Raw genomic sequence first — 14,451 nt, forward strand, 5'->3', positions numbered from 1 at the left:
CTGCTCCTGGCCTGGACACTTCTAAGGGTCAGCCCAGCTCTCCTTCTCCCCCATTCCCTCGGTGCCAAGGATCTCCTCTCTCTTCTCCTTCCTTTTCTTGCCCCACAGCACCCGTCTACACAGTCCGGAGTGCAGCTGGATTGGGGGAAAGACGTCTGAATTTCCAGGCTTCGACTCTTCCCTAAGTCCCTGAATTATCAAAGAATTCCGCGGGATGGTTCTGTGGTTTTCATAGCAGATTATCTGGGTCCTTGTTTACTTTTGGGCTCTTCCCTCTGACTCAGGGCCCAGACTTTCTGGGAACGGAGGGGAAAGGGAGGGGTAGCACGCGGCGCGCTGACTGTGGGGTTATTTCTGACCCTGGAGTCATCAGCTTCCCAGTCACAGACAGACTGGAGCAGGGTGAGGGGGTGGGGTGGGAGGGGGTGTCATGCCTCCCTCTTCTGGGCCTTCCAGAACCCAAGGTGCTTAGCAGGCTTCGGAGATCCTGACATTTAGACCAGGAAGGTGAGGGGTGTCAGGGGGACCATCCAGAGCACACATGAAGGAAGCCTTTTGCCCAGGCTCTGGGTCTAAGGCCGTGCAGGTGCATTCTGTTACCTGGCAGAAAAGGTCTTCCTTTTCTGGATGCCCTCTGGTGCCAGGGAGCGATCCAGGCACTGCTCACTTTTTCCACTGAGTCAGTGTGAGTCATGCTGCACTAACCTGGGGGCAGAGAGAGGGGCATCTGGGGACCCCTTCTCTTACATCCACTCCCTCTTTTGGCTTCCCCTGTCCTTTTCTACCCCTCTGCCTGCTCCCCAGGCTTTTCCTGAGCCTCTGGTTTGTTCTTATCTAATACACCGTGCTTTTCAATGTAGTCACCACTAGCCATAGGGGATTCTTACTTATGTTTAAATGGAGCGAAATGAAGTAAAATTAAAAATCCAGTTACTCCATCACACGAGCCACATTTTGAGTGCTCCGTAGAAACATACTGGACACATCCTTGTGGAAAGTTCTTTTGCACTGCTACTGACACTGAAAATCTCATAACAGGGCACGTTTCCCTCTTTGCCTTGGCTGTTAGGAAGCTCCGAGCTACATCCATAGTCTAGCAAGGAGACTTTGTGCGCTGCGTCCTGCGTAATGAGGGTCTGTCTTTGAGAGGTTCCCAGAATAAAGGACTTTCAGTTTTATTTTATTTACCTTTTTTTTTTTAAATTTTTTTTTCAACGTTTATTTATTTTTGGGTGTTTTATTTACTGTTTTAAAAAATGTTTCTTTATTTTTGAGAGAGAGAGAGAGTGTGCACACAAGGGGGGAAGGGCAGAGAGAGAGGGGGACAGAGGATCTGAAGCAGGCTCTGTGCTGACAGCAGACAGCCCGGTACAGGGCTCAACCTCACGAACCACAAGATCATGAGCTGAGTTGAAGGCAGACGCTTACCCGACTGAGTCACCCAGGCACCCCAAGAACTTTCAGTTTTAAAGCTGGGAGCCTCCAAGAACACCGTCACAAGCTGGTCACCCTATGTGTAATGATCCCACAGTGCCACATCATCAAGGTGTCAATTACAAGGCCATCAAGGCACGTTTTATCAGAGCATCTTTGGTGGCCACACTGCACGGCTTTCTCAAACCATCCGGGGAATGAGGCTGGAAATAAATAAATACACGGAGGTTGAATGTCTGTGCTGATTAATTGATCTTCGTCACAAGGGGGAGGGGCCTCGCGGGGAGGGTGGAGAGGGCAGGCTGTTGTTTTCAGGGGCCAGTCCCTCCTTCCGCGGGGGGGGGGGGCGCTGCTCCTCCGTCAGCCCCTCCCTCCAAGCGGGATTGGCCGGAAGTTCATGGTCTCCCTGCAGAGCTGGCACGCAGTGGCAGATTGGGGCAAGTTTCAGGAATGATTACAAGGCAGACTGCCTGAGTTCGAATCCTGCCCGTGACACCCACCAGCTGTGTGAGCTTGGCGAGTTACTTGTCCTTCTCTTCCTCAGTGTCGTCATTTACAAGGTGGGGATAATCATCGTGCAGGCCTTGAAGCGTTGCTGTGAAGAATATACACATTTCTCTCTCTCACGCACGCACACACACACACACACACACACAGTGCATTTAGAGCAGTGCCTGGCACACTAGAAACTCAATAAATGAGTAACCTCATTAAGCTTTCCCCTGGATCCCTGTCACCCCAGCTTCTCCGGATCCCAGATCCCAGTGTGTCCTCCCTGTCTGAAGACGAGTGCCTTTCCAGGCACCGGCTGGCGGCCGTGGCCTCCCTCTAGCTGGGAAGCACGCAGTGCGAGGGACGGCTCCGAGCAGCCCAGGCTGGCTGTTCCAGACCTTCAGGAGACAGGTCTGCTCAGCCTCTTGATAAAACTGTCAGAACCCAGAATGGGGGTTTTCTGCTCTGGGGTCAGCCCCAGGGGAGGGCCGACTTGAGGGGCGAGTCGCCACCCTCCTGCCCTAGGAATGCGGCTACCGCGTGAGAGGCAGCGGAGCGTGGTCTGGGGAGCGTGGGATCTGGTGTCACACAGCTGGGATCAAATCGCCAGCTTGTCGCTTCCTATTTATGTGACCTCTGAACGGTCTCTCGGTTCTCTGCACCCTAGCGTCTTAGTTCGGGATCTTCGTTCGGGACCATTCCCAGGACGCAGCAGCTCGTTGGCCGCGGAACCTGTCATGGGACCCACAGTGCGGTGGGAAATGGACCCGGTGAGGGCAGAGGTACCAGCTTGGTGTTGAGGGGCCCAGGGAGGGAGAAGCAAACTCCAAGTGGGAGTACCCAGGTGGCTTCACGGAGGAGGCGGCCTGTGAACCGACTCCCCCAAATAAGGAGGCACTTGACGGGAAGAGATGGGGGGTATTAGAAGCTGAATTATGTCCCCCTCAGATTCATTATTGAAGCCTTAACCCCCAGACCTCAGAATGTGACCGTATTTGGAGACAGGACCTTTAAAGAAGTAACTGAGGTAAAATGAGGCCAATGAGGGTCCTGATCCAGTAGGACTAGTGTCCTCTGTAAGAAGAGAAAGAGACACCAGAAATGCATGAGCACAGAGGAAAGGCCCGGTGAGGGCACAGTGAGAAAATGGCCATCTGCAAGCAAGCCATGGAGAGAGGCCTCAGGAGAAACCAAACTGGCCATTGCCTGGATCTTGGATGCCCAGCCTCCAGAACTGTGACAAAATTAATTTCTGTTCTGTAAGCCACTCAGTCTGTGGTATTTTGTTCTCGCGGCCTGAGCTGACTAAGTTAGTGGGGAACAGCACAGTGTACTTGGCCGTGAGGAGAAGGGTCCTCAGGGGCGGTCAACAGCTGTCCGGCTTGGGGCAGCGGGTCGGCGATGGGAGTCAGGGGGAGGCCAGGGTGAATGGGGGATAGGGCGGGGGGTTGGGGGTGCGGACAGGCTGACTTTGGACAAGATATGGCCTAAGTGTAGTCATGGAGCTGGGAAAATCTGACTGAGCCCAGGGCGGAGAGAGGGGTGTTGTTAAAGGAGTCCCCGAAATCATGGGGTCAAGTATAACCCATTTGTGCACCTTCTAGCTCTGCTGAGTACAGATTAATTTGAGCAGGTCTTATAGGATATAGTTGGCAGAATTCTTTAACATTTATTTATTTTTGAGAGACAGAGAGAGGCAGCATGAGAGTGGGGGGAGGGACAGAGAGACAGAGACACAGAATCCAAAGCAGGCTCCAGGCTCTGAGCTGTCAGCACAGAGCCGGACGCGGGGCTTGAACTCATGAGCTGTGAGATCGTGACCTGAGCCGAAGTCAGATGCTTCACCGACTGAGCCACCCAGGCGTCCCTTAGTTCGCAGAATTCTAAAGATGGAATGGTGAGCCTGGGTGGCTCAGTCGGTGAAGCATCCGACTTCGGCTCAGGTCATGATCTCACACTTCGTGGGTTCGAGCCCTGCATGGGGCTCTCTGCTGTCAGCGTGGAGCCCACTTCGGATCCTCTGTTTCCCTCTTTCTTTGCCCCTACCCCTCTCCCCACTCATGCATGCTCTCTGTGTGTGTCAAAAGTAAACATTAAACAATAAATATGGCCCCCCAAGATTCCTGTCCCCTGGGATTCATTACACACTACTCTAAGCACTGCTGTGAAGGATTTTGCATGTGTGATTAAAGTCCCAAGTCAGTTGATCTTAAGATCATGATAAAGAGATCATCTGGGTGGGCCTGACCTAATCAGGGAAGGCTCTTCTTCGCGGAAAGTTTTCTTCAGCTGGCTGCAGGCAAGGGGACATTTGACACACCTTCCCCAACTTGCAAATGGAGGGACCATCTGAGAAGGAATGTGGTGCCTTAAAGAACTGAGAGAGCCTCCTGGCTGACAGCAAGGAAATGGGGACCTCGGTCCAGTAATTATGGGAGCCGAATTCTGTCACCATCTTGAATGAACTTGGAAGAGTTTTCTTCAGTGTCCAGGCGAGGCTCAGCCTCGTTCCAGCCTTGCGATTCCCCGAGCAGAGAGCTCAACTCTGCCGTGCCGGACTTCTGTATTGGCTACAGAACTGTGAGCTAATAAAGGGTGTCACTTATCCTACAAAGTTTGCGATATTTGGCCTCACAGGAATAGAAAAGTAATCGAGGGCAAACTGGAGTACTTGAGGGAGGGCGGGAGGCCACGCCTGCCTACTTGGAACAGGCACTGGGTCCGCCCAGAGGCTGGCTTAAGCATTCTCCACCGTGTGGCTGGCTGGGGGGGGGGGTCCTAGGAAGCTGTGCTCAGTACGGCCCAGGTCAGCAGGGAGCCTCAGAGCATCTCAGCCTCCAGAAATCCCGGTTAGGGGAAGTCACAGCAGGAAGAGCCCAGTCTTTCATCACCCCCCAAATCACACGTGGGGAGCTGGAGGCTTGCGGGAGAGCCGGGGCTCCGCGGAGCAGTGAAGGAGTGGGTTCAGAAAGCCCACCTCTGGGACCCCAGCTCCACACTTGCCAGCTCTACAGCCTTGGACAGGTCGTATCAGCTCTCTGAGCCTCAGTTTTCCTGTCTGTACAGTGGGGATGGGCTGGTGAGGGAAGGGCTTCCGGGCGGAGGGAAGAGAGTGGGCACAGACACAGGTGTGGATGGGCGTGACATGTGCCGTGTGAGTTGAGGGCAGGGTGGATGGCGGGATGGAGAGTGGTCTTGGGGGATGGGCGGGGGCCAAGGGGTGAGTGTCAGCCAAGGAGGTTGGGCCCCATTGCGAAGGGTCTATTTCAGGGACAATTTGGATCACAGGAGGCGGGTGATGAGAGCTGGTCCCAGCAGCCCAAGTTCCAAGTGACGGAGATTTTGCTGGTGGCAGAGAAGAGGGGACAAAGGGGCTGCGTCAGCGTGGTGCTCAGGAAGTAAAACAGACGAAATGTGAACGAGCTAAAAGGTGCCCGAGTGTGCTAAAAGGTGTGCTGTCTAGGCAAAGCGACAACCGTTCGGTGTACTTGGCCGTGAGGAGAAGGGTCCTCAGGGGCGGTCAACAGCTGTCCCGCCTGGGGCAGCGGGGAGGCGATGGGAGTCAGGGGGGAGGCCAGGGTGAAAGGGAGACGGAGGGGACCGGCTGACTTCGGACAAGATGAGGGCAGAGCCGGTCTTCAGGGGCCAGGTACTGGGATCCGGACCCCTGGGCTGGTGACAGGAGACCTGGCAGCCATTTGTGTGCAGAGGGGATGCAGGAGTGCTCCCCCAGGGCTCTGCGAGGAGCAGCAGGCTCGGGGACAGACCTGGGAGACGCTGCAGAGTGAGGCAGCAGCCAGGGAGGCAGGACAGGAACCAGGAGAGGAGTTGGTCTTGGAAGATGCTGAGGGAGAAACGCATTTCAAGGAAGGAAGAGAGCAACGGTGTTCGGTGCTCCCAGGAGTAAGGAAAGGAGCCCGAAGGGGCTACCGGATTCGCCAAGGATGCCCTTGAGGACGTTGGCCGGAAGCCGCCGCGAGCCAAGCCACGTGGAAGCACCCGGGAGAAATGCTTCTGGTCCCTAAGTGCTCTGGTCCTCACAATTCTCGCTGGTCAAGTAAGAGCCAATATAGGAGTCAGGGTTGTCGTTAAAAACCAAATCGGGGTCAGGAAAACACCTCTGGCAAGAGAGGCGCAGAGTTCCAAAGGCAGGTGGACAACCGGAGCTTTGGAAATGGCCGGCAATGCCTCCAGTGCCCAGAAGGTGGCAGCACCTCATCAAGTGACACATCGTCTCTCTCGGAAGACTTGCATTTTATCATCTCGTTGATTTATTCTGCAAGAATGCTTTGCCCTGCTGCTAGGTGCTGAGCTCTTGGCCAAGCACTGGCGATTTTATCTCTCTCTCCCCTCATGGAGCCTACATGAGGCAGATAAAACACACAAGTGATTTATCATCATAACTATCAATTCACCCTCTGACTTCAAAGCCTTATCTCAACCCTCAAAAAACTTCAAAGCTTTATCTTCTCCAAGTTACAGGGCAACCTTTCTAGAGTGTGACATATATCCCTTCCTCCTTGAACAAAAGGTACCGAAAGTCCCTTGCTTGTGCGTGGGACACATTGAGCACATTTTCCAAAGACGGCTGCTCTAGTATCTCCAGTCCCACCACATCTCCCTTACCAGACTTTGGCTCTTCTCCGCCTGCTAGAAAGGAGTTACACGCCGCCCTCTTGCATCCAGGCTAGTGGAAGGACACTCTATGACTTTTCTTTCCTTTTGCCAAAATGTTTATTCCTTTTTGAGAGAGAGAGAGAGAGAGGAGAAGTGTGAGCGGAGGGAAGGGGCGGGGTGGGGCATCTAGGGTAAACAGGACAGGAGTGATCTGTGCTGTGGTGACAGTTCCTGTCCAGCCAGGCAAATAGACCACATCAAAGCTCTAGAGTCCACTGGCTAAAAACTTGAAGGCAGGACGAGGTTATCTGGCTCCAGGCACCGCACCTTTTGACCTCATCTCCAAGTATAGAATGTGTAGGGCTAACCTCCCTTTCCTCAGAGTTATTGTCAGAGTGGCTGTTGAGAACATGCAGGAAGCTGGGGCAGGTCCAGGGCGGTCCCGGGGTGACCTCGCTCCAGCCCAGGCCACCACTTCCCACCGTTCGTTCCCACACTAGCCTCTCGACTCTCCCTCGAGTGCCTGCTTCTGGTGCCCTCACCCCCGGTCACAGGGCGGCAAGAGAGGGGTCTGCCCCCGTGCTCAGACCACCGCAAGGCTTCCCTCTGCGCCTGGGATGAGACGGAAGCCGGCCAGCCTCCCAAGGCTCTGAGTGAAGCAGCCCCACCGGTGTCCCCAGCCCCGCCCCACAGCGCTCTCGCCCTCCCTCCCTTGCCTGCCCTCAGGACGCACAAAGCTCTCTCCCACTCAGGCTGGTAGGGCCTGCCGGTTCTGCTTGCTGAGCTGCCCGGCACACCTCAGCCTCCTCCACTCCCTCGCCTCCCCTAACATTTGCCTCAGGAGCAAGATAAACGGACCCTGGCCCCGCCCTTCTTCGCCTCCTGTCCCTGTTCTGTCCTGCACCACGAGGGGACTGTGGCTGTGTGAGGACACCCCAGACTGCAGGCACATGGCCTCCATAAACTCCCCTCTCCACGGCCACTCCCCGGGCCTCGCCATGTGGGCCCCGGCAGAAAAGTCTGGTCTCAGGCGGATGGACCTAGAAAAGAGGCTGGGATGATTGAGAATAGCGGGGTCCCGGGTACCTTGAGATGGAGAAAGACCTCTTCGAATGGCTGACCCAAGGGGGCTGCCAGGAGCCCAGTGGGAACCCCAAAGAGAGAATGTTTGTGGGGTAAACTTCTAGGTCCAGTGGCTAAATGGGAGTTATCCGGAGCAAGCTGAGAAGTACATCCACGTGTCAGTAACTGCAGGAGGTATGGAGTTTCGGGGAGTCCCCAAAGAACCTTCAAAACACCCCGTGATAGAAAGAGCCGGCCTTGAACATCTGCCAAGCTCAGGAATCAATGCTTTAGGAAAGTACCAGAACAGCAATCTCTCTCCTGCCCTTTTCCCTTGAACTTGGCCTCTGGAGGGGTCAGAACACCAAGGGCAAACTGGGCAGATGTGGGGGGGGGCGGCAGGGAGGTGAGCAAGGCGGCACTATGGAAGGCTGTCCCGACTCCGCTTAGAAACTCAGGTGGGGAAGTCAGGGAGGGATCGGTAGCGAGTTATTTCTCTTCCTTCTCCGGACTCAGTCCTCTTTGCCCTTTAGCCAACCACTGTCACTCCAGGCTCACGGTGCGGGAAGGAGACAGAGGGAGAAGGAGACGCAGGGAGAAGAAAAGCGCCCCCTGGGAGCGTCGGATGCCCAAATGCTGGCCCTGCCTCTTGCGGACTGCCCTGTGGGTGCACTGGAGACACCACCCATGGGTGGGTCATTCCCTCAACAGGGCGACGTGACCTCAAGACAAGTGCTTACCCCTTCTTCGCGTCTGCACGCACGTCCTCCTGAGTGGGCTTGCATGCAGCCCAGGGAACGGGCTCTCCCGGCCGCCCTCTTGAAGGCCCCCTATCGGACCCAGGGTAGGAGGAGGGACAAGTCTTGCTTCAAGAAACCCTCTTTCCAGTTTAACTTCCAGTCCCAAGCTTCTGCCTGGTGGCACGTGTTGGGCTAAAGGTGAAAAGCCAATTTGGTCGCCAACTTTCTGTAAGTCTCGGACTTCATTCCAGACTGGGGGTGGGGGAGGGAGGGGGCTCTTGGCAGCGTTTTTCTTACCCATGGAGCTCTGACTAAAATCTCTGAGCTAGGAAATGCCCTTTGAAAAAGTCTTGTTACATGAACGGTTTTGCATCTGGAGGCATTCAAAATGCACCTCCATGGCATCAAGATGATTTAAAAAACTTTTTCTTTTAACATTTATTTATTTTTGAGAGACAGAGAGACAGAGTACATGTGGGGGAGGGGCAGAGAGAGAGGGAGACACGGAATCCGAAGCAGGCTCCAGGCTCCGAGCTGTCAGCACAGAGCCTGACGCGGGGCTCGAACTCACGGACCTCGAGATCATGACCTGAGCCGAAGTCAGACGTTGGACCTTCTGAGCCATCCAGGCGCCCCCATGTCTTCTCTCCTCTTAATCTGCTTGTTGTTAGTTAATGCACAGGCCCCAACACTGACCCTCGGCCAGCAGAAGAAAATTGTTTTTGTCCCGATACACTCTACTCTTGACAGCAAATGTAGGGATGGGCGTCTAAAATTTTCTGTCCGGTGCTGGATTGTATCTTCTGCTCTGCCGAAGTTCCTGCACAGCAGAGTCCACTCATTCTCTCCCGCTTATGCGTGGTAACTGGCTTAGAAGAAGAGACGAAGGAAAAGAGAGATTATTCTGGTAAATTTAGTACTTATTTATAGAAACCACGGTACCTCCCTCCACTTTAGCCACAGCCAAGGAAGGGCTGTCGGGCTGCCCGGGAGCAGCTGCGTAAAAGGAATGCGCTCTTGGTTCCAAAGCGATCACGGCCAGGAGAGTGGATGCATTAAGTTTGTTTTTGTTCAGTCTGGTCTAATTGCACTTGTGTGGAATGTAGAATGTCACCAGGTGGCTGATTACAAAGTGACTGGACCAAAAAAAAAAAAAAAAAAAAAAAGCAATAGCTTCTATATTAGTCAGGCATGACAAAATGCCATGGGCTGGATGGATGGCTTAGAGAACAGGACTTTTTTTTTTTTTTTTTCTCACAGTTCTGAAAGGTGAGACGTCCAAAAACAAGGTAACTGGCGGTTTGGTTTTTTGGTTGGGGCCGCCCTCCTCCCTCCCTGGCCCCCCCCCCCCCCAAAGGGGGGGGGGGGGGGTGTGTAAGGAGAGTCCTAATCTCTCTTCCTCTTCTTAAAAGGACACTAATCCTGTCAACGGGGGCCCCACTCTCATGACCTCATCCAACCCTAATTACTCTCCAAACACCATCGGGCTGGGAGGGTGGGGCTTTCGCATAGGAATTTGGGGCGGGGACCCAGATATTCAGTCCCTGAAGTTTCTCTATAAACAAAGAGCAGCCGGTTAAGAAGTTCCTGAGAAATACAGCACAAAAGGTTTGTGTTACAATGTGTCACTATTGTGTTTCTTTGCGCCGTTCTTTGTTAGATCTTTGCCTGCTGACCTCGAGCCTACCTCCCCATTCCCCTCCTGCTGGAAACTTAACCGGCCCTCCCTGGGAATTGCCTGTGGAGTTCTGAGAGAGGGATCAGATGTGGAGGGGGGAATGTATCTCACGGACAATTATGCACCACCAATAGCACGCCTTTCTGGGCCACTAGGTTCTAGCCCTGTTCATTGTGTTGGAGTGACCTTGAAACCCTTCCTAACAGGTGAGTTACTGATACATAACTGCTGCCCTGGCTGGTATTGATTTTAATCGACTTCCTCCCTGCCTTTCGTTCCTTTTGTAATTCATGTCGGAGTTCCTTCTCTCCCGGTAAATTTGCGCCTAAATTTGTGCCGTTTGGAGTTTTCCTTTGAATCAGTCATACCGTCTGCTTGGTTCCGTCAGTTGATACGAATGAAATACATCCTTCCACACGTGTTCATTTGTTACAGCTGCATGAGTCACGAGACCTTACCGTGTGCTGAAAATTATCTTTTTATAAAAATGCTTATTTTTGAGAGAGCGCGAGCACGAGTGGGGGGCGGGGAGGGGACAGAGGATCTGGAGCGGGCTCGGACAAAGCCCGATGTGGGGCCCGAACTCACAAACTGTGAGACCATGACCCGAACTGAAGTGGGACACTTAACCGACTGAGCCACCCGGGCGCTCTCCCCCCCAAAATTATCTTTGAACACAAGGAAGCCTTCGGGAGAGGTGGCAAGATTCCACTTCCAGAGAAGGTCTGGCTGAATCTCTCAGCTCCTTGTCTTCTCCATCTCTGGTCATAGCCACTCATCCTTCCAGTTGCTCAGACTCCAAAACCTTGAGATCATTCTTGACCCTTTCTTTGCTTGTACCCCCTCGTCCAACCTTGTGGTGGGCTGAATAATGGTCCACCTCCTAATCTCTGGAACCTGTGAATGTGTTACTTTATGTGGCAAGGGGGACATTGTAGATGTGAGTATATTAAAGATTCTGAGATGGGGAGATTATCCTGGATTATTTATTTATTTAAAAGCTTATTTACTTTTGAGAGAGAGAGAGAGAGAGAGAGAGAGAGAGAGTATGCAAGCGGGGGAGAAGAAGAGAGAGAGGGAGACAAAGGATCCTGAGCGGGCTCTGTGCTCACAGCAGAGAGTCCGATGCAGGACTTGAACTCATCAATCGCAAGACCATTACCTGAACCCAAGTCAGACGCTTAACCGACTGAGCCACCCAGGCGTCCCTATCCTGGATTACTTCAATGGGCCCAATCTAATCACAAGAAAGGCAAGAGGCTGCAAGTCAGAAAAAGGAGATGTGGGCACAGAAGCAGAAGCTGGACTGATGGGCTCTGAAGGCAGGAGGGGTGGGGCCATAAGCCAAAGAACACACAGTGACCTTGAGAAGCAGACAAGGCAAGGGAATGGATTCTCCCCTCCGGAGCCTGTGGAAGGAACCAGCCCCAACGGTACCTTGATTCTAGCCCCAAAGACTCGCTTCAGACTTCTGAGCTTCAGAACTGGAGAGAGTAAATTTGTGTTGTTCTAAGCCAGCAATAGGAAACTATTCTAGAGCCTTTTCTGCTCTCTGGATGCGGGAGATGAGAGTCCAAGGTCTGCCAAGGAGACCTTCTGGCTTTCACTCTTGGCATGCTTTAGAGGCTCCCGCCAGGATCAATTTCCATCGCATTATAGTTGCTACAGTTACTACTCCGAACCTCTAAAGGCCTGACACTCCACACCCATCAGGAGATCCCCTCCCTCCATCCACCATCCACCAGCTCAGCCCCCGGGACCGTTCAGACAATTGCACTGCCACAGCTCCTCAGGGGCCATCTGTACCTACAACCAGCAAGGTAATCAGCGCCAAAGTCCCATTTCAGGTTTGCTTTCTCAGGCTGCTCCCAGCATGATCTGTTGCAGGTCAGGTTCCCCCGGGAATCAGACTCTGAGATGCAGATTTGCATACAGGAAGCCTTCTGGAGAGCGCCCCGAGCCCAAGAGGTGTGGGGAAAGGATGGGGGGAGGTGGGGGGAGACCATCGAATTGCAATGCAGCCAGCACAAGGCTCACAGCTGTCAATCCTGCAGAGGTTTGAACCTGGGGTAGCCCTTCCGTGTTGTCTGCTCAGGGGCCCAGCTTTTCACGTTCTTTCATCGGTGGTGTTGCCTGTACGTTGGCTCCAGGAAGGGGGTGCAGCCTTGGGCAAGGTAGTTTTTCCCAGCCCCAGGCAATCCTTGGAAAGAGAGAGTCCCCTGAGGGCTTTCAGCCCAGCTCAGGTCAACCTTCTCAGCAGCTGGGTGAATGAGTTCTGGCAGGGGTGAAGGGGCAGGTCCGGATGCCGTCTATCCCAGTGACCTTTTATTGTTATTATTTTAAGTGTATTTATTTATTTTGAGAGAGAGAGATAGCATGTGTGCAAGTGAGGGAGGGGCAGAGAGAGAGGGAAAGAGAGTATCCTGAGCAAGCTACACAAAGTTAGCACAGAGCCTGATGTGGGGCTCGAACCCAAGATCCGTGAGACAATGACCTGAGCCGAAGTCGGACGCTTAACTGACTGAGCCCCCAGGTGCCCCTCAGTGACCTTTTATGCCAGCTATCAGATTTTATCACTATCCTGCTTAAAACCCTCCAGTGACATACAATGAAATTCATGTGCAGTAAGCCCTACATTCTCTGGCCACTAATTATTACCTTCCTCATGAGCTTACCAGGCTCCCTTTGGCTCACCAGGCTCTGTCATATTAGCCTCCTTTCTATTCATTTGCTCAATATTTACTGAACATTTACTCTGGACTAAACAGTGCTCTAGGTCAGGGGTTCACAAACTGTGCCCGTAGGCCAGATTGTGACGCTGTTTGTTTTTATAAATAAAGCTTTATTGGAACACAGCCATACCTATTTGTTTCCGTATTGTCTATGGCTGCTTTCGTGCTACAACAGCAGGGGTGAACAGAGACCATCTGGCCCACGAAGCCTAAAATACTATTTGATCGTTTACAGAAAAAGTTTGCTCACATCTCTTTGAGTTCAGTGCTGATATACATTGCAAGCCTCAAATTTGAGCCACATATGTAATGTTAAATTTTCTAGTAGCCACATTAAATGAGTTTATAAAAAAGGAACAGGCAAAATAAATTTCAATGATACATTAAAAAATTTTTTTTTTTTAAATGTTTACTTATTTTTGAGACAGAGAGAGACAGAGCATGAGCAGGGGAGGGGCAGAGAGAGAGGGAGACACAGAATCTGAAGCAGGCTCCAGGCTCTGAGCGGTCAGCGCAGAGCCCAACGCGGGGCTCGAACTCACGGACCGTGAAATCATGACCTGAGCCGAAGTCGGACGCTTAACCAACTGAGCCACCCAGGCGCCCCGCAATGATACATTTTATACAACCCGATATGTCCCAAATACCATTTCAACATATAACCAATATGACAAATTATCAGTGAGGTATGTTACATTCTTTGTAACATGAAGACTTGAAAATTCAGTGTGTATTTCACGCTAATTGCACGGCTCACTGTGGGCGAGCCACTATTCTGGTGCTTCTGGTGTTGGATGGTGCAGATGACACAGGGGTGAATAAAGCAGAGAGAATTAGGCTCATATTCCTAATGGAGAGTAGAAACCATAAGCAACCAGATAAAATCAGCAGATGAACATAACAGATAAAATAGAGTTTACGCCTGATGGTGTGGGTGTTGGGGCAGACGTTGTCACAGGGAAGGTCACACTGAAAAGTCACTCACTGGTCTCTGTAAGGTGCGTAGTGAAGGAGTAACCTCACCCAAAGAGAGGTCTGGCCTTTGCCTCAGCTCCTAGGAGGGATCTCCAGTCCCCCAGGATGTCTTGGCTGTAGAAATGTCTTTGTTTGCCCGGGAGCTTTGGACAAGGGACAATCTGACAATATGACTTATGGTGGTGGCTTTGGGCCATGCTGTCAGCTCCGACCTCCAGAGGAACTGGAGTCTACAGTATTAGCTGACATCTGGAAAGGGCTGGGGACGGAAGGCCAGCAACCTGTGTGGTGTGGGACCAAGCTCCAATAAGTACTCTGGACACCAAAGGCTAGGGTGACTTCCCTGGTTGGCATTAGCCTATGCCTATTGTCACGGTCTGTGGCTGGTAGGAGAGAAGGCCATTGCCTGTGGCTCCACAGGAGAGGACAACCAGAAGCTTCATGCGTGGCCTCTGCCCCGTGCATCCCTTCTCTAGGCTGACTCTCCCTGTATCCTGTCCCTGTAATAAACCATAACCATAACAACGTTCAGTGAATTCTTCTAGCAAATTATCAAACCTGAGGGGGGTTTTAGACCGACGTTTGGACTTACGGAAGTGAAGTGGTCTCTTGCGGGTATTGATTCCTATCACAAGTAAACGTGCCTGAAATAATCAGCAAGCACAAAGGCAGTATCTTAGGCCAGAGGCATCCAGCAGCTTCGGTGAGTTTAGAAATTTTA

The sequence above is a fragment of the Herpailurus yagouaroundi genome, unplaced genomic scaffold (assembly GCF_014898765.1).
Source record: "Herpailurus yagouaroundi ecotype Mexico unplaced genomic scaffold, PumYag 159, whole genome shotgun sequence".
Taxonomy (NCBI): domain Eukaryota; kingdom Metazoa; phylum Chordata; class Mammalia; order Carnivora; family Felidae; genus Herpailurus; species Herpailurus yagouaroundi.